Here is a 24062-nt window from a genome sequence, read left to right as displayed (position 1 = left end):
CTCCCTGCCTTGGAGAAACAGTCTTGAAGAAACCATAGATGTATGAAAAGACTATTTCCATTAACAAAGGGAATAAGATCAGGAAATATTTTTGATCTTACTATATGACCTAAACATATATCCCAGAGAAATTTTTTAAAAAGTACTCAAACAAATACTTGTACATGAATGATCCTGGTAGCTCTATTCACAATAGCCAAAAGATGGAAAGAGCTCAAATGTCCATAAATGGAAGACTGGATAAATACATTGTGGTATAATACATACATACAATTAACTATTACTTAGCCATAAGAAACTAATATATGCTACAATGGGGATGAACCTCAAAAGTATTATAAGTGTAAGAAGACATAAAAGGTGTATAATTCCATGTATATGAAATATCCAGAATAGGTATATCCACAAATGCAGAAAGCAGGTTGGTAGTTCCCCTTTCTGGGGAAAGAGAAAAATGAAGAGTAACTGTTTAATGGGTACAGGTTTTTATTTGGGGGTGATGAAGCTATTTTGGAAAAAGGCAGAGGTGGTCGTATAACACTGTGAATGTACTAAATGCCACTAATTTGTTCACCATAAAATGATCAATTTTGTCATGTGAATTTAACCTCTATAACACAGGGTACTTCCAAAAATAGACCTTCAATAAATGTTTGTAGAATGAATGAACAATAAACAAAGGAATGTATGTGGTCTTGGCAAACGGCTCATACTGAAAGGTGGTCTATGAAAAGAGTCTTTGTAAGTGGAGATGGTGTTGACCAGCAGAGTCTAAAATGATTCTTAGTGGCCTTGGCTCGGTTTTATTATTCTGTTCATGGAGAACAGGAATCAGAGCCTAGGGTTCTATCCGGGAGGAAAAAAATCTTCCTGTCTTGGAATTTTCAGAACCTAGTGTCTTCCTACATAGCAAAAGACATTTCTGGCTGCCAGGAGGGAGTAAAGCCAGTGGGAGTTAGTCCCATCTGCCTGCAGAGAGGCAGAAACATTATCTGTCTAAATTCTTCTTCATCAGAAAGTCTTATGGCTGGGGGCGTTTCCCATCTCTCACTGTGACCTAGCCTTAGGACCACATTAAAGAGCACTACCATGCCGCAGAGAGGGGGTTGGAGGGAGGAGACTGGCTGCCAGACTGAAACTAAATTAAAAATAAAGCTCCCCTTATTAAATTCATAATTATTGTGAAGCTGTGAAATCTTATTTTAAACCTCTGGCTCCTTTCTTTGTCCAGAGTAGAGGCTGCCTGCTTCTGAATCCCTATTTTGCTTTATGGACAATTTCTTTTTAGCATTCTGAGCATTTAACCTTGAAAAATAGTGTTGTTTTGCTGCTATATTTTCTGATTGTTAGTCTCCAGGCATCTCCATGGCATCTTTATAAATCTGCAGGAGCTGGTAAATATTTCTTGCCGACCAGCAGCTGAAATCTGAAAATACCAGCTCACTTTTTAGCTGTCAGGCAATTAATGTAATTCAAAGGAAATGAAAGGTGTGGGCAACTGGGACTGCTTTTAATAACAGGAGGGTTCCTGGCTCAGGCTTAGAAACACAAGAGAGAAGAATCAATAAAAGACTAACAGAAAGGGTAGAAGAGGGTATGGAGTTCTCTAGAAACATTTTGTCAGCATCCTGGCAATGCTGCAAATCTGTGCCAAGAGAAACTGATAAATGCAGCTACTGATGATCGACTTGGAGATGAGTCAAACTTCGAGGCCTGGGCCAGGGCATCCACTGGCCTAAAGGGTGCCTTTGTGTAAAATGGGAAACGATACCCCATCTGGGTAGGTGAATTAGGAGAAAGTGCTCCCTGAGTATAGATGCAGCCCCATGCCAAGGCACACAGCTTGGTGGGCAGAGTGCTACTGGATTTCAGCCTTCTTCCTCCAAATTTATTCTTATGGCCAGCAGCCTTCGTGCAGCACACAAACTGAACAGCTGTGTGTAGCATCGCTATCCAGATCAATTCCCACTTCCCTGTTTCTTGGATAATATTGGTTTTCCATTCTTCCCTGCTAAGTCAGGAATCAACTACATTGGCTTTGGACCCCAAAGGTGATTTAAGTGTAATTGGATTCATAGGAGGAGTTAGACTATGGAGAAGGAGGAGGAGCTCTCACATATGGCAATGCTATTTTGTTTCTCAAAGACAACAGGCTAGAAAAGGAAAAAGTCTTTCCTTCTAGTGAGGTATAGACTGGTCACTAAAGAAATACAATTTTCCAAGCATGGGAATGATAATTCTATCAATATCTGCCACCTTTCATATACTTCTTTTTTTTTTTAATATACATGGAGTCTCGCTCTGTTTCCCAGGCTGGAGTGCACTGGCACAATCTTGGCTCACTGCAAACTCTGCCTCCTGAGTTCAAGTGATTCTCCTGCCTCAGCCTCCCAAGTAGCTGGGATTACAGGCGTGCGCCACCATACCCGGCTAATTTTTGTATTTTTAGTAGAGACGGGGTTTCACCATGTTAGCCAGGTTGGTCTCAAACTTCTGACCTTGGGTGATCCGCCTGCCTCAGCCTCCCAAAGTCCTGGGATTGAAGGCATGAGCCACCGTGCCCAGCTCATATACTTCTTACATGGCAGTCAAGGTTACACAATGCATAGAGCACCAATCATATTCTACTTTATATAAATAATGCCTCTCCTGACTACATGGATTACAATGTCATTGCTGCCCCCAGAGTTGTGCAATATGGCAACCTTGAGTCCCATAGGCAGTGCATCGGGGAGGCCTACAGAGTATATTAGGGTACATGGATGAACCTACTTCCCAAGAGAAAGCAAGATTTCGAAACCCAGTTGACCAAAATAAATACAAAATCATCAAATGTATTTTGATATATCAACAAATGTTTAGCAAACAAAAAGTCCATCTATAATAATATTTTTAAATCAAATATCCAGGAGTAAATCTAGCAAAATATGTGCAAGACTGCTTCATGGAAAACTCTAAGATATTATTGATAAAAATGTTTAAACACCTAAGTAAATGAAGGGATAAACCAAGGTCCTGGACTGGGGGACTCTGACTCCATGCTGTAGTAGCACTGTAGTAATATTAATTGTCTGCAAACTGATCTACAGATTTAACACAACTCCAATCAAATTCCCAGCCTGTGCTGTTTGTTTGTTTTGGAAATTAGAAGCCGATTTTTAAATTTATATGTAAAGGCAGAGTCAAGACTAGCCAAGACAATCTTAGAGAATGACAAAGTAGAAGGAAACGCTCTACCAGGTATTAAGACTTATTACAATGATAGACATTAAGAAAGTGGTACTTGTGGCTGGGCATGGTGGCTCATGCCTGTAATCCCAGCACTTTGGGAAGCCGAGACAGGCAGATCACCTGAGGCCAGGAGTTCGAGACCAGCCTGGCCAACATGGTGAGACATGCAAAAATTAGCTGGGCGTGGTGGCGTGTGCCTGTAATCCCAGCTACTCGGGAGGCTGAAGCAGGGGAATCACTTGAACCCAAAAGGCGGAGGTTGTAGTGAGCGGAGATCGTGCCACTGCACTCTAACCTGGGCAACAGGGCGAGATTCCGACTCAAAAAAAAAAAAAAAGAAAGAAAGAAAAGAAAAAGATAGTGGTGTTGGCTTGAAAACAGACAAACGATGGAAGATAATTGAGTCCAGAAATAGACCTTTGCATCTATTAACATGTGATTTATGATAAAATGGCAGAACAGTGAAGAAATAAGTCTTTTCAATAAAATGGTGCTGGGTCAACTGGATAAAATGTGGTAAAAAAACAAAACTTGAGCCCTTCTTCACATCATACCTAAAAACAAATCCCAACTGGTGTGTAGGTTTAGATGTAGAAGGTAAAATAAGCTTCCAGATGATAACATCGGAGTGTATCTATCTTCATTACTTTAAGGAGGAAAAGATTTCTTGGACAAGCCACAGAGAGTACTAATCATAAAGCAAACAACTGATAAACTTTTAATTTTAAAATTAAACTTTTGAAATTAAGAACATTTGTGTATTAAAAAAAAAAAACCACACTATTACAAAAGTGAAAAGGGCCAGGGATGGTGACTCACGCCTGTAATCCCAGCTACTTGGGAGGCTGAAGCAGGAGTATTGCTTGAGGCCAGGAGTTTAAGGCCAGCCTAGGAAACAGCAAGACCCCCATCTCTACAAAAATAAAAATTAAAAACTAGCCAGGTGCGGTGGCACATGCCTGTAGTCCCAGCTACTCAGGAGGCTGAGTTGGGAGGATTGCTTGAGCCCAGGAGTTCAAGGTTGCAGTAAGCTATAATCACACCACTGCATTCTGGCCTAGACGACAAAGCAAGACCCCCTTCTCTTATTTAAAAAAAAAAAAAAAGTGAAAAGGTAAGCCTTATAGTGGGAAGAGATAATTGCAACATGTAAATGAAAAGGGACTCATACCAGAGTACAAAATAATTTCTAAATCAAAACAAAAAACTACAGAAAAATGAAAAAAAGACTTGAACAGACAACAGATACTTCACAAAACAAGGATAACTAAATTGCCAATAGGCAGATAAAAAGGTGTTCAACCTCATTAGTCTTTGGCAAATGTAAAATAAAATCATTATCAGATGCCACTACATACCCACTAGAATGGCTAAAATTTTAAAAAGACTAACACTATCAAGCACTGAGAGCAATGTAGAGGAACTAGAACTCCCATTATGCTTCTAGTGGGAGTTTAAATTAACACAAGCACTTTAGAAAACTGTTTAGCAGCATCTACTACATTTGAACATATGCTAATTCTATGACTCAGAAATTTATATTCTAGATGTATATCCAACTATATTTACATATAGCCAAAAATTAAATATAAAATTTTTCATAGCAACACTTTAAATAATAGTCAAAAAACTGGAAATAATATAAATATACAACAATAAAATGAAAAAATAAATGGTAGTATAGTCATATGATGGAATACTACACAGCAGTGAAAACTGACTATGGCTACATGCAAATACCTGGATGAATCTCATAACCATGTACAAAATAAGCAAAGACAAGTTGATTCATATTTCTTGATTCCATTTATATTGTTTTCAAAGTGGTAAAAACTAATATCTGTGTTAAAACTCAGCATAGAAGTTACTTTTTGAGAAAAGAGGACACTATGGCATTTTTGAGATGCTGGTTATGCAAGCATGTTCATATTGTGATAATATATTGAGCCATATCCTTACAGCTTGTGCACTTTTCTTTAAATAGATTATATTTTACTTAAGTGTTTTTTAAAAAGATTTTTAAACCCATTTCAAAGGCCATATCTGGGAAGCCTTCCCAGAACATGCAGATAGATTTAATTACTCCTTCATTGATATCTTGGACTTATTTAGGTTGTTATACTTCGAACAGTCTATTATAATTTGTGTTCTTCCATGCAGTTCTTCCCTGTTACACATGAAATTCTTGAGTTAAGAGCAATATGGATATTTATTGGGATGTTTGGTTGCCATTGTTTGTTTGCATTGTTTTTTGCCCACAGCATCATATGTTTTCCCATTACAACAGAGCCCTAGTTTTTCTTTGAGAATTCATTCTTCTACATATAAGGTCTGTGTGATTTGAGTGAGGCTCCATTCCTAGTCACACAGGTAGAGGAGGTGACCCAGGTCCAAGACAATCACTGTGTATCACATGATGTATTAGTCTATTCTCACACGGCTACAAATGAATACCTGAGACTAGCTAATTTATAAAGAAAAGAAGTTTAATTGGCTCACAGTTCTGCAGGCTGTACAGGAAGCATAGCAGCTTCTGCTTCTTGGGAAACCTCAGGAAACATTCAATCATGGCGGAAGGGGAAGGGGAAGCTGGTATGTCTTATGTGGCTAGATAAAGAGAAAAGATGGGAAGGTGCCACACAATTTTAAATGACCAGATCTCATAATAACTCACTCACTCTCATGAGAGAAGCACCAAGGAGATGGTACTAAATGATTATGAAGGACAATCCCCATGATCCAATCCCCTTACACTTGGCCCCACCTCCAACATTGGGATTACAATTGAACATGAGATTTGGGTGGCGCACAGATCCAAACCATATCACATGACCTAAACTGATCTAATCAGACTGAAATTCATTCTGGATTAGAATCAATTTCAGGATTTTTGTGGAAAATACCAAGCCACAGATGCTCATCTTTCACTGAGCATGAAACTGAAAAATGAGGTTTCAGGAGCTACTGTCAGACACCTTGAAACCATGAGAAAGAGTCTTCCTGAAAATGGAGCCAACACTGAGGAAAAGTCAGGATGGAAAGCCCCGAAAGAAACCCATGCTTGTTTGGTCAACCGTATTTCACCAATGTGTGAGGTGGCCAGACGCAGTGGTTCACACCTGTAATCCCAGCACTTTGGGAGGCCAAGGCAGGCAGATCACTTGAGGCCAGGAGTTCGATACCAGCCTGGCCAACAAGGCAAAACCCCATCTCTACTAAAAATACAAAAATCAGCCAGATGTGGTGGTATGCACCTGTAGTCCCAGCTATTTGGGAGGCTGAGGTGGGAGGATTGCTTGAACCTGAGAGGCGGAGGTTGCAGTGAACTGAAACAATGCCACTGCACTCCAGCCTGGGTGACAGAGCAAGACTCTGTCTCAAAACAAAAACAAATGTGTGAGGCAATTTAGTAGAGAAAGGATTGTCTTTTCAAAAATGGTGATGAATTGGGTAACTATTTGCAAAAAAAAATGAACTAAACCTCAACAAACACCTTATATAAAAATTAAACTCTAAGTGGATTAAAAAGCTAAATGTAAAACCTAAATCTATAAAATTTCTAGAAGAAAACATAGAATAAAATTTTATGACCATGATTTAGGCAAAGATTTATTAGTTAGAACATGAAAAGCATCATCCATAAAAGAGAGAATGGATAAGTTGGACTTCATCAACATTTTACACTTCTGCTCCTCAAAAGACACTGTTAACATATTAAAAGGCAAGCCACGTTTTAAAAATGCAAGCCACTGGGATAAAAGTATTTGCAAAATACATATCTGATAAAGGATTTACATCTGGAATATATTTTTAAAACTCTCAAAGCCCAATAATGAAACAATGATACAATTTTTATCTAATGTTATTTTATGTCTCTGGAGCTCTATGTTCATTTACATGTTTTAGATTTTTTTTTAACAAGTTCGACTTTTATTTTAGATTCAGGGAGTATATGTGCAAGTTTGTTACATGGATATCTTGTTTAATGCTGAGGTTTAGGGTACAACTGATCCCGTCACCAAGGTAGTAAGCATAGTACCCAATAGTTTTTCAACACTCACCTTCCTCCCTCCCCCACCCAGTAGTCCCCAGTGTTTATTGTTGCCATCTTTACGTCCATGACTACCCAATGTTTAGTTCTTACATATGAGTGAGAACATGTGGTATTTGGTCTTCTGTTCCTGCATTAATTTGCTTAGAGTAATGGCCTTCAGCCACATCCATGTTGTTGCAAAGGACATGATTTCATTCTTTTTTATGGCTGTGTAGGTTTTTTAAAAACAGGCCTCAGTTTCTAGTTATTGTTGTTTCTACTTGCTCAAACAACTTATGAGGGTTCTATCTAAGAATAACATTTATCCCCTGTTAGATTTTTCCTGCTTTCTCTTGCGGGCATTTAGTGGTATAAATTTCCCTCTACACGCTGCTTTAAATGTGTCCCAGAGACTCTGGTACATTGTGTCTTTGTTCTCACTGGTTTCAAAGAACATCTTTATTTCTGCCTTCATTTAGTTATTTACCCAGTAGTCATTCAGGAGCAGGGTGTTCAGTTTCCATGTAGTTGTGCGGTTCTGAGTGAGTTTCTTAATCCTAAGTTCTAATTTGATTGCACTGTGTCTGAGAGATAGTTTGTTGTGATTTCTGTTCTTTTACATTTGCTGAGGAGTGCTTTACTTCCAATTATGTGGTCAATTTTAGAATAAGTGGGATGTGATACTGAGAAGAATGTATATTCTGTTGATTTGGGGTGGAGAGTTCTGGAGATGTCTATTAGGTCTGCTTGGTGCAGAGCTGAGTTAAAGTCCTGGATATCCTTGTTAACCTTCTGTCTCGTTGATGTGTCTAATATTGACAGCGGGGTGTTAAAGTCTCCCATGACACCCTAACATCACAACTAAAAGAACTAGAGAAGCAAGAGCAAACAAATTCAAAAGCTAGCAGAAGGCAAGAAATAACTAAGATCAGAGCAGAACTGAAAGAGATAGAGACACAAAAAAACCCTTCAAAAAAATCAATGATTCCAGGAGCTGGTTTTTTGAAAAGATCAACAAAATTGATAGACCACTAGCAAGACTAATAAAGAAGAAAAGAGAGAAGAATCAAATAGACACAATAAAAAATGATAAAGGGGATATCACCACCGATCCCACAGAAATACAAACTACCATCAGAGAATACTATAAACAACCCCACGCAAATAAACTAGAAAATCTAGAAGAAATGGATAAATTCCTGGACACATACACCCTTCCAAGGCTAAACCAGGAAGAAGCTGAATATCTGAATAGACCAATAACAGGTTCTGAAATTGAGGCAATAATTAATAGTTTACCAACCAAAAACAGTCCAGGACCAGACAGATTCACAGCCAATTTCTACCAGAGGTACAAAGAGGAACTGGTACCATTCCTTCTGAAACTATTCCAATCAATAGAAAAAGAGGGAATCCTCCCTAACTCATTTTATGAAGCCAGCATCAACCTGATACCAAAGCCTGGCAGAGACACAACAAAAAAAAGAGAATTTTAGACCAATATCCCTGATGAACATTGATGCGGAAATCCTCAATAAAATACTGGCAAACTGAATCCAGCAGCACATCAAAAAGCTTATCCACCATGATCAAGTCGGCTTCAACCCTGGGATGCAAGGCTGGTTCAACATACGCAAATCAATAAATTTAATCCATCACATAAACAGAACCAATGACAAAAACCACATGATTATCTCAATAGATGCAGAAAAGGCCTTTGACAAAATTCAACAGCCCTTCATGCTAAAACCTCTCAATAAACTAGGTGTTGATGGGACATATCTCAAAATAATAAGAGCTATTTATGACAAACCCACAGCCAATATGATAATGAATGGGAAAAAACTGGAAGCATTCCCTTTGAAAACTGGCACAAGACAGGGATGCCGTCTCTCACCACTCCTATTCAACACAGTATTGGAAGTTCTGGCCAGGGCAATCAGGCAACAGAAAGAAATAAAGGGTATTCGATTAGGAAAAGAGGAAGTCAAATTGTCCCTGTTTGCAGATGACATGATTGTATATCTAGAAAACCCCATCGTCTCAGCCCAAAATCTCCTTAAGCTGATAAGCAACTTCAGCAAAATCTCAGGATACAAAATCAATGTGCAAAAATCACAAGCATTCCTGTACACCAAGAACAGAAAGAGAGCCAAATCATGAGTGAACTCCCATTCACAATTGCTTCAAAGAGAATAAAATACCTAGGAATCCAACTTACAAGGGATGTGAAGGACCTCTTTAAGGAGAACTACAAACCACTGCTCAACGAAATAAAAGAGGACGCAAACAAATGAAAGAACATTCCATGCTCATGGATAGGAAGAATCAATATCGTGAAAATGGCCATACTGCCCAAGGTAATTTATAGATTCAATGCCATCCCCATCAAGCTACAAATGACTTTCTTCATAGAAGTGGAAAAAACTACTTTAAAGTTCATATGGAACCAAAAAAGAGCCTTTAGAGCCAAGACAATCCTAAGCAAAAAGAACAAAGCTGAAGGCATCACACACCTGACTTTACACTACAAGGTTATAGTAACCAAAACAGCATGGTACTGGTACCAAAACAGAGATATAGACCAATGGAACAGAACAGAGTCCTCAGAAATAACACCACACATCTATAACCATCTGATCTTTGACAAACCTGACAAAAACAAGAAATGGGGAAAGGATTCCCTATTTAATACATGGTGCTGGGAAAACTGGTTAGCCATGTTTGGAAAGCTGAAACTGGATCCCTTCCTTACGCCTTATACAAAAATTAATTCGAGATGGATTAAAGACTTAAATGTTAGACCTAAAACCATGAAAACCCTAGAAGAAAACCTAGACAATACCATTCAGGACATAGGCATGGGCAACGACTTCATGACTAAAACACCAAAAGCAATGGCAACAAAAGCCAAAATAGACAAATGGGATCTAATTAAAGAGCTTCTGCACAGCAAAAGAAACTACCATCAGAGTGAACAGACAACCTACAGAATGGGAGAAAATTTTTGCAATCTACCCATCTGACAAAGGGCTAATATCCAGAATCTACAAAGAACTCACACAAATTTACAAGAAAAAAACAAACAACCCCATCAAAAAGTAGGCAAAGGATATGAACAGACACTTCTCAAAGGAAAACATTTATGCAGCCAACAGACACATGAAAAAATGCTCATCATCACTGGCCATCAGAGAAATGTAAATCAAAACCACAATGAAATACCATCTCATGCCAGTTAAAATGGTGATCATTAAAAAGTCAGGAAACAACAGATGCTGGAGAGGATGTGGAAAAATAGGAATACTTTTACACTGTTGGTGGGAGTGCAAACTAGTTCAACCATTGTGGAAGACAGTGTGGTGATTCCTCAAGGATCTAGAACTAGAAATACCATTTGGCCCAGCAATCCCATTACTGGGTATATACCCAAAGGATTATAAATCATACTGCTATAAAGACACATGCATATGTATGTTTATTGCGGCACTATTCACAATAGCAAAGACTTGGAACCAACCCAAATGTCCATCAGTCTTGACTGGATTAAGAAAATGTGGCACATATATACCATGGAACACTTTGCAGCCATAAAAAAGGATGAGTTCATGTCCTTTGCAGGGACATGGATGAAGCTGGAAACCATCATTCTCAGCAAACTATCACAAAGACAGAAAACCAAACACTGCACGTTCTCACTCATAGGTGGGAATCGGACAATGAGAACACTTGGACACAGGGCGAGGAACATCACACACCGGGGCCTGTCGGGGGCTGGGGGACTGGGGGAGGGATAGCATTAGGAGAAATACCTAATGTAAATGACGAGTTGATGGGTGCAGCAAACCAACATGGCACATATATACCTATGTATCAAACCTGCACATTGTGCACATGTACCCTAGAACTTAAAGTATAACAATAATTTTAAAAAAGAATAACATTTATCCTCAAAATAGGTAAGTACACAATTATTAAAATGGGAAAAGATTTGCATGGACACTTCCCCAAGGAGGACATACAGATAGCACATAAACACATAAGGATGACTGACATCATTAGTTATCAGGAAAATGTAACTTAAAAGTACCTTGAGATAGCACCGCACACCTATTAGAATAGCTAAAATAAACCTTAAAAGGTGAGTGAGAACAAGTACTGGTGAGAATAGGAAGTAACTTGTATTTTATTTTACTTATTTTATTTTATTTTATTTTATTTTATTTTATTTTATTTTATTTTATTTTTAGTAGAGATAGGGTTTCACTGTGTTGACCAGGCTAGTCTCAAACTCCTGGCCACAGGTGATCCACCCACCTCTACCTCCCAAAGTGCTGGGATTACAGGGGTGAGCCACTGTGCCCAGCCCTGGTACAACCCATTTTGGAAAACAAATTGGTAGTTTCTTATAAAATTAAATACAGATTTACTGTATCACTAAGCAACTTCCCTACTAGGTGTTTACCAGAACAATGAAAACTTACATTCACACACACACAAATAAAAAACCTATGCACAGATGTTTCTAGTAGTTTTATTCACAGTTGCCAAAAATGGTAACAAATCAAATGGCCTGCAATTGGTTAATAGGTTTTAAAAATCATTGTACATCTGTACAATGGGCTACTCAGTGATAAAAAGAAATCAGAGATGCGATTACACAGATGAATCCTACACAAAGGCAGGATAGTGAGTAACAGAGGCCAGACACATAATCTTATGAGTACGTCTAGACTACTTAATTCCATTTAAAAGATATTCTGAAAAAGGCAAAACTACAGGTACTGAAAAGAGATGAGTGGTTGTCAGGAGCTGAGGGTAGCAGGAGAAGTTGACTACAAAGGGACAAGAAAAAAATTAGGGAGGGGGGATTGTGGAAATGTTCTATATCCCGATTATGTTGGTGAGTACACAACTGCACATGTTTGTCAAAACTCACTAAACTGTGTACGAAAAGGATACCATACCCAAGTTACGTCTCAATAACCTTAACCAAAAAAGTAAACAAATAAAATATTTTGCTTAAGCCCTGAACCCAGCTACACCTGAAGTGAAATTTACTCTTGGAGTTTTCAGCTGTATAAGCTAATACATTCTCTCTTTCCTTAACCACTTGAGTTGGATTTTCTGTTGCTTGTCACTAAAAGAGTCCCAACTGTTACACGGGTTCGGTTTACCCAATGTTATAGCCCAGCATCTAGATTTAATGAGGATGAATGGTCTCCCTACAGTTTAAACTTCTCAGAAACCAGAGTTTGTAGTTAGGAATAGCAACGGTATGATATATGCACACGTTGTCCCTCCTCTTCGGCCCATGATACTCAATGATCACAACATCCTTCAGAGTAAATTCAGCTTCAGAGATCTTCTTATCAAGACAGTGTACTTTCTCTCATTACTACTCCACTGAAATCATTACTTCTCTCTTCCTGTAGCAGGTAGACTCTAAGATGTCCCCCAATCATCCTCTCCTCTTCACCTTCGTATCTTTGCATGTTTCCTCTTTTTTTTGGTATGGACAGGACCTGTGACCTACTTCTAATCAATAGAATATGTCAACGATGATGGGCTGTCACTTCTATAATTAAGTTATGTAAGATTGTAACTTCCAGCCGGGCACAGTGCCTCACGCCTGTAATCCCAGCACTTTGGGAGGCCAGGGCGGGTGGATCATGAGGTCAGGAAATCGAGACCATCCTGGCTAACACGATGAAACCCTGTCTCTACTAAAAATACAAAAATAAAATTAGCTGGGCTTGGTGGCAGGCCCCTGTAGTCCCAGGTACTCGGGAGGCTGAGGCAGGAGAATGGCGTGAACCCAGGAAGTGGAGCTTGCACTCCACTTGCCGAGATCGCGCCACTGCACTCCAGCCTGGGCGACAGAGCAAGACTCCGTCTCCAGAAAAAAAAAAAAAAAAAAAAAGGTTGTAACTTCCATCTTGCTAGCAGACTCTATTGTCTTCTTGGCTTGCATGGTTTGATGAAGCAAGCTGACATACTAGAGAGGCCTCCATGCCAAGGAACTGAGGGTAGCCTCCAGCCAACAGCCAGCTAAGAACTGAGGGCCTCAGTACAACAACCCTTGAGGAACTGAACCCTACTAACAGCCATGGGAACTTGGAAGGGGGTTCATCCCCAGTAGAACCTTCAAATTAAACCTCAGCCAGGTTGACAACCTTAATTGCAGCCTTATCCAAAGACTCTTGACACAGAACACCTAACTAAATTGTGCCTACATTTTTGATCATGGAAATTGTGAGACAACAAATGTGTTTTGTGTTAAGCTGATAAGTTTGGGTGTGATTATCGTGTAGCAACAGATAACTAATACACATCCCCATCATAAACTATTCCAAAAGATGTAGGTAACTATGCACCTCACAGAGAGAATGTTTCATGGCATTTTCTTGACTGTACACTTATCTGACAATGATTAAATCTCAATCTGCTAACCTCCCTGCAGCCTCAAAGTTTTGCCCTAATTAACTGTGGACTGATTTTCTCAAATGAAAGCAAGTCATCTTCAAGCACATTTTCTTTTCTTTCTGCTTATTTTTTGATACCCTAATAAAGCAAGCTAATCTTGGAAGCTAAGTGGATAATTCTCATCTTATAGATTAAAATTAATTGAGTTGCAGGGAGAGATAAAAGCTTGTCCTTTTATTTGGATGTTCTGGCAAGTTGTACCAGGAATGCCATGGTAACCAAAACTACATTACAGAATTTTTTCTCTTAATCCCACTGTTTAGGTAGAAAATTTTCCATCTCTATTTTCCCTCTTTTAGAAAATTATAAATAAAAAGAAACTGAGTTAGCTGGGATGGAAAAGTAAAGCTGGTTTTTGCCTAATCATCCTCATTACTTCACACACCACAGCTCTTTCCTCTGGCTACTTCTTCACATTAAGCATTTGACTAATGGCTTCTGTTTCATGTAGAAGAGCATTTATTGCTCTGGTATTTCCCTTTAACACTTCAGCTGGGGATATCATAGAGCAGAGATTTGCAACCACAACCCATGGGCCAAATCTGGCCCACCACATATTTTATAAATAAAATTTTATTAAAACACAGTCACATCCATTCATTTGCACGCTGTCTATGGCTGCTTCCACACTGTAATGGGAGAGTTGAGTGGTGGTAACAGACAGATGGCCAACAAAACCCAGAATAATTTACTATCAGGCCCTTTGTGGAAAGCATTTGCTGACACTTATCATTAAAAAAAAAAATTGAGAAGCTTCAGAGAGTGAACATCCTTTGGCTACAGGGCATTGCAAGGAACATGAACAGGGATCAGAAGTATATTCTAGGTCTAGCCCTATATAACCCTGCATTAGTCAGTTCTCTGTGCTTCGGTTTACCCATCAAAATCTCAGTAAGTGGACTAGATCAGGTTTCTTCTGGTTTTGAGTAATATATCAACTCAAACAACCTGGGGTATTTTATTCATGTGAATAGCCCAACTATTTTCATCTGAAATCTTATTATTTTGTTTTTCTTTTCTTGGTTTACCATGCTAGACAGCTTAAACATGATATTACCAACTTAGAGTCTAAATTCACCATGTCTTCAAAGAAAATAAGAACTAATTCCTATTTGATTGGGCTTTGAGACTAAATGGGACATTAACATTTAGTACAAATGAACCAGAAGAAAGAAGGGAGTTTGTGTAGAGTAACTTTAATTATCACAATCATCATCGTCACATATATTGCACCTAAAATGTTCCAGGTACTGTTCTAAGTGCTTTAAATATTTTAATTCCTTTATACTCTCACAAAAACCTTATGAAATAGGTACTATTATTAATCCCATTTTACAGATAGGGAAGCTGAGGTACAGAGATGTTAAGTAACTTATCCAAGGTCAAGAAGCTGGTAAGTAGCAGAGCCGGGATTCAAACCCCATGCAGTCTGGCTCCAGAGTCCTTTCTATTAACTGACATCCCATATAAAAGAAAGAACATTCCTAGCCTTGACAACATGTCTTCAGCAAAAGCAAAAGAAAGAGAACAGTTTCTCCATCTGCCCCACCCCTTCCAGTCTAAAACAGTATTCCCCAGGTCTATGGGCAGGAGAGCAGATGAGAAAGAGATCCAAGAGTTAGGAATTATGGCTGAACTAAAAGCAACTTCCCTTAGATTTTTGTTTCTTGAGCTCAGACTTCCATCTGCTGGGGGCAGTTTTCACATACCCCAGAGCTGTGTAGCCTACAGATGGTCTCAGTCAAGACACTCCATCAGCTGTCTATCCAGCAAATGTCCATCTATGTCCAAAATTTTGCTCAGTCTGTCTGAACCAAATGTAGAAACAGTCCCTTGACACTTAAAGGGTAGAAGTGGGGGAGGAAGCCTCTGAACTGTATTTCTGAAAGGCTGAATGGAGACAGTTTGAGGGCACACTCTTCCAAGTTGGGCCACGGGTCTATGCAAGCCAGAACCTCAGCAAAAATGAGAATTTACTGAAGAATACTGAGGAACACAAGAAACTCGAGTCCTGAGTTGAATTACAAGTTTTGGGGACTTTAGCGGCAGGAATGCATTCTTACAATATTCAGTGAGCATCTACTGTGTACTGAGCACTGTGTGAACACTGGAAATCCTGAGATGACTAATACTTTTATAATTCCCAAAATAGCAATGCTCCCTCACCCCTAAGCCTTTGCATAGCCTTGTCTCTCTTCCTGGAGTTCCTTCCCCTGACTCCTTCATCTGGCCAAATCCTCACAGTCATGACATTGCTGGGCCTTGCCTCCTCCAGGGGGGCCACGTTGAGGCTGGAATTGTGAACACTTGGTAGCCTTATGTTCTTTCGTGAGTTATAGTTTCTCCTTAGCTCAGGCTTTTCAATGGTAAAATGGGAATCCTCACAGATGCATCTAAGGTCATTTGGAAGACTAAACGAAAGCATTATGTAAGGTTTTACCTCAGTGCCTCGTTCTTTAATTGCTCCCACATTGTCTTGAGATCTCCCTTCCAGACCAGGGGCTGTGTCTAATTCACTTCTGTATCCACAGATCCTATCACAGGGTCTGACTCTTAATACATGTTTGATGAAGGAAGAGAGGGAGAGATGCTACTCTTGACTCAAAGTTTTCCCAGTATAAAGGGAAAGACGGATATGTACACAAAGAATGAGAGCCCAGTATGAAAAATGCTATAAAAGAAACATTAAAAAGAGCCTCACAGAATCAAAGAAGAAAGGGCCATCGAGGCTGGTGATCTTGAGAAATACTTCGCAAAGGTAATAGCTGGTTGAGGACTAAGAGCTTGCCAAGCATAGCAGCAGGCAGATTAGAGCATTCTAGGCAAGGAGAATTGTACACTTCATTCCCGAGCACAAGGATTAAATTCTTACAGGGAATGGTAGGTTGGAATAAAAATAAGTGAAAGAGATAGAATAAGGAATATATATCCTCAACATAAAAATGAGTTACAAGGACAAAGATAATGTATGTAAATGTGTGACTATTTTACCTTTAGTAAATAACAGAGAAAAAAGTGGAGAACAAAAAGAGGCCATCAGTGATTTTTACATGTCTTAAATTAGCAGCAATCAGTACTATACAACCCATTTTCTATTTACTGCCTCGAGACGGCAGGAAATTTTTCAGGCTCTCCCTCTGCTTCATCTGCAATAAGAAGCTCACAAATTTGTTTTGCTTTGTTGCAAATAACATGTATGCTAAGAGGCATTTTTCCTCTCTATAACTGTACAGCCATCTAAATGGGTCTTTTCTGATTTTACGACTTGAATATGTTAACATGCACCCCTCAGGGTCCCCCTTGTATCCCAGAAACAGCACGCTTGTAAAACCTTATTCATGTGATATCCTTAATAGCTGCTGACATTTATTAAGTGTTTAAGATGTGCCAGGCATGGTGCTAAGTGTCTTAGAACTCTTCCAGCCTGTAATCCCCGAGCCTCCCTGTGAAAATACAAGCATCTTAAGAATGCCCCCTACTCTGGCATTTACCTTCAGATGACCGATGAGGAAAGTGAGGATCAGAAACATGAACTTATCCTAGGCCAGCCCACTAGCAAGTGATAGAGGCAGCACTTGAACTCAGGGCTGCCTGATTCCAGACAAAAAGCCTTCAACCATAAAGCTATGCTGCCAATTCCACTTGGCCCGGGTGAGTAGCTCTGTCTCCAGTCTCCTCAATCCTCAGATTCTAGAGCCTTAGCTGTCCAGGTGATAACTTCAGGCCGGTTAATACCTGGGGCACTCAGCACCTGTGACACACAGAGTTCGGGAACCTCCTCCTATAGACAGGGGTTTCAGTGCCAAAGCTCTCTCAGGCATCAGTTTGTTTTCCGCCTCCAAGGCTCATTGCAGAAATATCTGCTTCTGCTTCACTATCCTCCTTACCCCTCTTTTCCACTCAAAACCTCCAATTTCCTCTTCTCCAATTACACCCAACAGAGGGGAGTCACATTTACCTAGAACCAAAATTCCTCTTCTTCCAAGAAAATGTTCAGTGCCTTTGTTATTTTACAACATGGACATTCATGTCTGCTGTGGCCTAAGAGAAGCAGAGTTGCAATAATCTCTGGGTGGTGTCATGTAGTTGACCCTCTTAATAACAGCATTTTTAAGCAGTTACTGTGTCTGAACTGTGCTTAGTGCTTTGTTGGCATTAGCACCTGGAACTCTCCCAACTACTGTAGGCTGTAGGTATTCTTAGAGCCCCATCTTACAGGTGAGGAAACTAAGGCACAGTCATACAGCAAGCAAAAGGCAAGGAGTGAAAAGTAGCAGAGTAATTGGAGAATACGAATAAAACAATGCTATTCTCCCCCGCGAGTCAGTGCTGAGCAGATAGCCTCTACTTGAGCAGGTCTTCAAAACATGAGCCAGCCTTGGGGAAACAGGCACTCTCGTTTATTGCTAGTGGAATCGCAGAAGGCTACTATCACCATGGAGGATAATTTGGCAACATCTATCAGAATTACATATGCATGAAAAGTTGACCCAGAAATTCCATTTCTAGAAATTTATCCTAAATATATGTAAAAGTATATGCACGTGCCTCATGCAAGTACAAGTTTATTCCTTACAATGTGTTTGGCCTAAGAAATAGTTGGAAAAAATCCAATGTCCCTCTATAGCAGATTGGTTAAAGTATGGTACAACCTACAACAGGTAGTATGGGGCTGGAAATAAAGAATGAGGGAGCTCTCTATGTGCTGATTTGGAATAATCTCCAGGATATATTGGAAAATAAGAAACAAAAGCAAAAGACCCACGGCTCAAAACTGTGTGAAATGAGTCAAAATTAGTATTTGCTGATATATACAAAGAAACCCTGAACAGGTACATAAAAATGATCATGACGTCAGTGATTACTTCTGCGGACGGGGCACTGTAGGCCAAAAAAGACAGAGAAAGAAGGAAGGGTTTTCGCTGTATTTTTTTTTTTTTTTTTTACTTTTTACTTTTTGAGCAATGTGAATGTATTATCTATATTCCAAAAATATAGACCAGGTGCAGTGGCTCATGCCTTGTAATCCCAACACTTTAGGAGGCCAAGGCAGGAGGGTTGCTTCAGGCCAGGAGTTTGAGACCAGCCTGGGCAATAGAGCAAGACCCCATCTCTACAAAAAAATCAAAAATTAGCCAGTCATGGTGGTATGTGTCTGTCGTCCTAGCTACTCAGGAGGCTGAGGTGGGAGGATTGCTTGAGCTCAAGAGTTCGAGGCTGCAGTAAGTGATAATTGCACCACTAAACTCCTGCCTGGATCATGAGCAAGAGCTTTAAGTAGCTTTTAAGTAGCTTTACAACCCCCTCCAAATGCTGATATTACTGAAATGTAAATGACTATGCTAATAGCAGCTGCATCTTAATAATTGATGATCTGTTTGCTTAACATTCAGTTATTACTTGACGTAAGAAGTCTCTAGTGCAAAATATTCTCTGCTAATAGCCCAAATAAAATTGATCACATGAGGTCAATGGTTTGTTTTTCACTTTTCCTATTCAAACACCACCGTGTGTGCTGAGTTCTTTATCTGTAGATAAGAATATTTCAGAATATGTACCTGTGACAATGCTTTTGGCCCACAGATGAAAACTGTCTGTTAGGAAAATAATGCTTGCATCCTCAAATAAAATGGAAAAGCCTAACTCATAAAAGTTTCAACCCTTAGGATTATTCACAGAATGGTCAAATCAGAAGTTGAGAAAACACCATTTAGATAAGAAATATGGAGAGAAGTTTCCACAGGCATCCAAAGGGATGGTTTATGCACTCCGAGATGCTATCCAGGTGTTTCAGTCCTGAAGTTCTTCCCTGAACCTCTGTCTCCCCACATACATCTGCAAGGCCACCCTTAGACCTGAGCAACAGGGGCTCCTGTCCTGGGCCACTCAGTCACCTGGGACCTGGACCTAGCCCTGACAAAACGCATTGATTACTCCAAACACCCACCCTAATACATAACACCATTCAGGCCCCAGAGAAGCACTGCCTCCCAGATCTTGATCTCTGTCCTCAAAACAAAAAGCAACTGTGCCCAAACACCTTGAAGGTTCGTGTGCAGTACTACAGCCCAAAGGAGAGATGGGCACTGCTCTGGTGTGCAGGGGTCACAAAAGCACTTAGGAAAGAAAAGGACAAATTAACTTGTCAAATATTTCCTCTCAAATAGAATGGGTAATAGATTCTTGCAGAGCAGAGCATCATTTCTCCATAGTGCTGACTGCCTGTTTCTTGCTTCTCTTTGGGTTCTAATTTGTGGTTCTAGAATCAGTATGGCATTTTTGACAGTTGCATATTACGGCCACGGAAAATGTTGCAGTAGAAACAATTCATGGCCAGGTGCGGTGGCTCACGCCTGTAATCCCAGCAATTTGGGAGGCCGAGGCTGGAGGATTGTTTGAGCCCAGGAGTTCAAGAACAGTTTGGGCAACATGATGAAATTCCATCTCTACAAAAATGCAAAAATTAACCAGGCGTGGTGGTGCACACCTGTAGTCTCAGCTACTCAGGAGGCTAAGGCAGAAGGATTGATAGAGCTCAGGGGGTCAAGACTGCAATGAGCCATGATTGTGCCACTGCACTTCAGCCTTGGCAACAGAATGATGCCCTGTTTCAAAAAAAATGTACTCTTAATTATGTATATTCATAAATCTGGCCATAATACTGACTGACTCTTGAAACTGACAACTGAACAGACATAGAAAACTAGAATTATGAATAGTTTTTAAATAAAAATATGTAATAAGATCTAAATCAAATTTCAAAAATTAAATTTCAACTTTCATTTTTTTAAATGTTTAATATTTAATTGTTAATACTAACATAATTTTCATTGTACCTTTTAATAGTAATAAATAATTTCAAATACCTAAAGAAAAAATAATGTTTTGAAAACATATGTGAAAAATAACTTTAATTTTTCCATTTTATCTTTACTATGATATACTTTCTTGGTGAAAATATATCCAAATAGTTTTAATCCAATAATATTTTATTTTGTAATCACTAAATCATTGCTGTCAATAGAAGCAAATTGGTAGAACTCTTGATTATAAAAACATTATTGGCTGGGCACAGTGGCTCATGCCTGTAGTCCCAGCAACTTGGGAGGCCAAGGCGGGAGGATCACTGGAGGTCAGGAGTTTGAGACCAGCCTGGCCAACATGGCAAAATGCCGTATCTACTCAAAATACAAAAACTAGCCAGGCATGGTGGCTTGCACCTGTAATTCCAGCTACTCTGAAGGCTGAGGCAGGAGAATCACTTGAACCCAAGAGGCAGAGGTTGCAGTGAGCCGAGATCATGCCAGCCTGGGCGACAGAGTGAGACTCGGTCTCAAAAGCAACATTATTAGTGACTTTGATAAAATTAAAGCCAGAGAAAGAAATTTTATGAAATATCTAATTTGTGAATTATACGTGTCTTTTTTCTTTTATTCATCCAAACATTGCCAGCCAGTCCACCAATAGAATATCCAAAAATAGCAGGGGTTTAATTGAGTGGTGTTTGATATTGTGTCAACTTCCAGTAACATTAGAGCTAAACCTTAGCTCTATTGTATGTTCTAATCTTATCATTATGGAGTTTTGCCAAGGTAAGAGGATATGACATATATTGGTTTATGCTTAAATGTGTAAACATACAGTACAGAAGCCTCCATTTTCTTGTTGTTGTTGTTGTTTGTTTCTTTGTTTGTTTGTTTGTTTGAGATAGGGTCCCGCTCTGTTGTATAGGCTGGAGTGCAGTGGTGCAATTCAGCTCAGTGTAGCCTCAACCTCCCAGGCTCAAGAGATCTTCCCACCTCAACCTCCCAAGTAGCTGGGACCACGGGCATGTGCCACAACGCCCAGCTAATTTTGTTTATTTTTTGTAGAGCCAAGGTCTCACTTTGTTGCCCAGGCCGGTCTTGAACTCCTGGGCTCAAGCAATCCTCCCACCTCAACCTCCCAAAGTGCTGGGATTACAGGCATGAGACACCGTGCCTGGACAGATTGTACACTTTAAATGAGTAAATTGTATGGTATGTGAATTACATCGCAATGCTGTAGGAAAAAAGAGAGAGAGAGAAAGAAACAAACATCCGCAGGAGAAGCAAGGATAATCAAATGATTTTGTCTTTGTCGTAGGTGGGGGGGCCGCCCAACTTTGTCCTTGGCCTGATTCCCCACTGGCTGTCTGCCTCCTGATGTCAGAACTCCCCATCCTGGGAAGAGGGGAAAAAACTCCACTCTAACCTCACCACAATTTAACAGAGAATTAAACTGAAATATGTGTGTGAGCATTAAACCTAGCCCAGCACATCATCTCCCGCAGATTAAAAAGAGCCAGCGAAAATGAAATATTGTTCTCTAAGCTAATATGTAATCTTCATAGATACCATCTTATTAAAGTTTGAGAAGCCATGCCTTGAGGGTAAGCCCACCTATCGATTTACGGGCCTGGCTGGAATTCCTGCTATTAGGTCTCTCATATTTGTTTTGCTCCCTGTCTTGATGCCAGCACTGTCTACCTCCACCTCCCCGCTCCCAAAGCTGGCCCCCTGTAACTCTCTAAAATCTCCCTCCTTGGACTGGGGGTGGGGACCACTTTCCCTGCCAACGTCAGGCCTGTGCGTATTAACGGGGCCGTGCGCTTGGATTTGATGGAAGTGGCAGCTTAGACACATAAGCTCCTCATATACAGATGAATAATCACAGATAAAAACTACTTTCAAATATAATTAGGCTCTAACAGAGACAGACAGAGGCCAGAGGGAACGCAGCTCTCAAAGAGCAAGGAGCTACCGGCATCCGAAGCCCAGAATAGGAGATTAAGGCCTCTACAAGAACCCCTGGGACTTTCCTAGGGAAAATATTACAGTGATTCGCAGCATCCTCTGCTCCTCCTCTCTTTCCTCGGGACACCGTCTCCCTGTCTTGAAGCTTTGTGCTATTTCTTTCCGTGGGCTGTCATTTGCCTCTGGGAACAGGACAGCTCTTCCCGCTGTGACTTCTCGACTCTTTAATCCAGGCCGCCTGTCACTGAAACGCACGTTGAAATCCAGCAGGGTTTTTATTTACCATGCTTTCTTCTCACAGATGATAACATGTTTCTTTACTGACAGGCGTGCTTGTTGCCTGTGTCCCCACTGTATCCCAACCCCATGATAACAGCTAAAACACGAGAACTATGTACCAGCTACTTCAAGCCCTTTCAAAATATTAGCTTAGTAAACCTTCATCATAATGATATGAGCTACAAACTATCATTATCCCATTTTACAGATGGGGAAATTAAGCCACAGAGAGGGTAAGGAATTTGCCCAGTGCCACACAGCTAGGGAGTAGCAAAGTTGGGATTTGAACCCAGACATCCTGGCACTAGGAGGCCCAATCCTTAACCATGAAGCCATAGAGTCTCTCAATAATGACTATGTCTCGTATGTCAACTACATGTTAGGCCCCGTTCTAAGAGATTTGTTGCATTAACACATTGAATCCTCTCAAAAAGTTGATGAGGTAGATATATTTATTATCCCCATTTCACAGATGAGGATACTGAGGCTCCCCCAGAAGAGCAGGAATTTTGTATTGTCTGCCTCTATTCTGTTTCTGGACTGATGAATAGCAGTTCCTTAAATACTAGAGTGAATGTCCTCCCATCAACCACTACCCTTTTCCCAGGAGCTTCTCAGGACACTTATTTATAGCTAACCTATTTTGGGAAAAGATTTGAGGCATGTAGGGTTCTAATTCTGGCTCTGTCACTTATGAGCTGTGTGACTTTGGGCAAGTCACTCAACCTCTCTGGGCCTCACTTTGCTCAGTTTAGACCAGGGATAATAATAAAGCCCACATCAAGGAGCTGGAGTGAGGATTCAATGAGCTAGAGCAGGTAAGGTATTTAGCATCTGTGTGGCACAGAACAGGTATAAATGCTGGCTGCCTTTACTGTTACTACTGCCAGAGCTATTGTTTACCACTGCTACAGGCCAAAATGAGTTTTAAAGGGGTGAAAAAATACAATAAGGGGAAATAAGGGAACTAAGTTCTTGAAATTCTTTCTGAACTGGTGCTAGGGTTCCCATCCTCCTGGTTTTCCTACCTAACCAGCTGCCCCTTCTGTGTCTCCTAATGCCTTTCCCAATCCTAGGTCTTCTCTATCTAAGGGATCTTATTCCTTCTTGTGATTTAATCAGCTATAGACCAATAACTCTCAACTATCTCCAGGCTTGTACCTCCTACACCTGCCTACTCCATGTCACCCAGATGCCTAACAGGCATCTCACACAGGGCATGTATCCATCATAATACAGTTGTTGAGGCTTCTTTCATA

Source organism: Pan paniscus, chromosome 18 (genome assembly GCF_029289425.2).
Source record: "Pan paniscus chromosome 18, NHGRI_mPanPan1-v2.0_pri, whole genome shotgun sequence".
NCBI lineage: Eukaryota > Metazoa > Chordata > Mammalia > Primates > Hominidae > Pan > Pan paniscus.
This window is presented reverse-complemented; position numbering follows the sequence as displayed.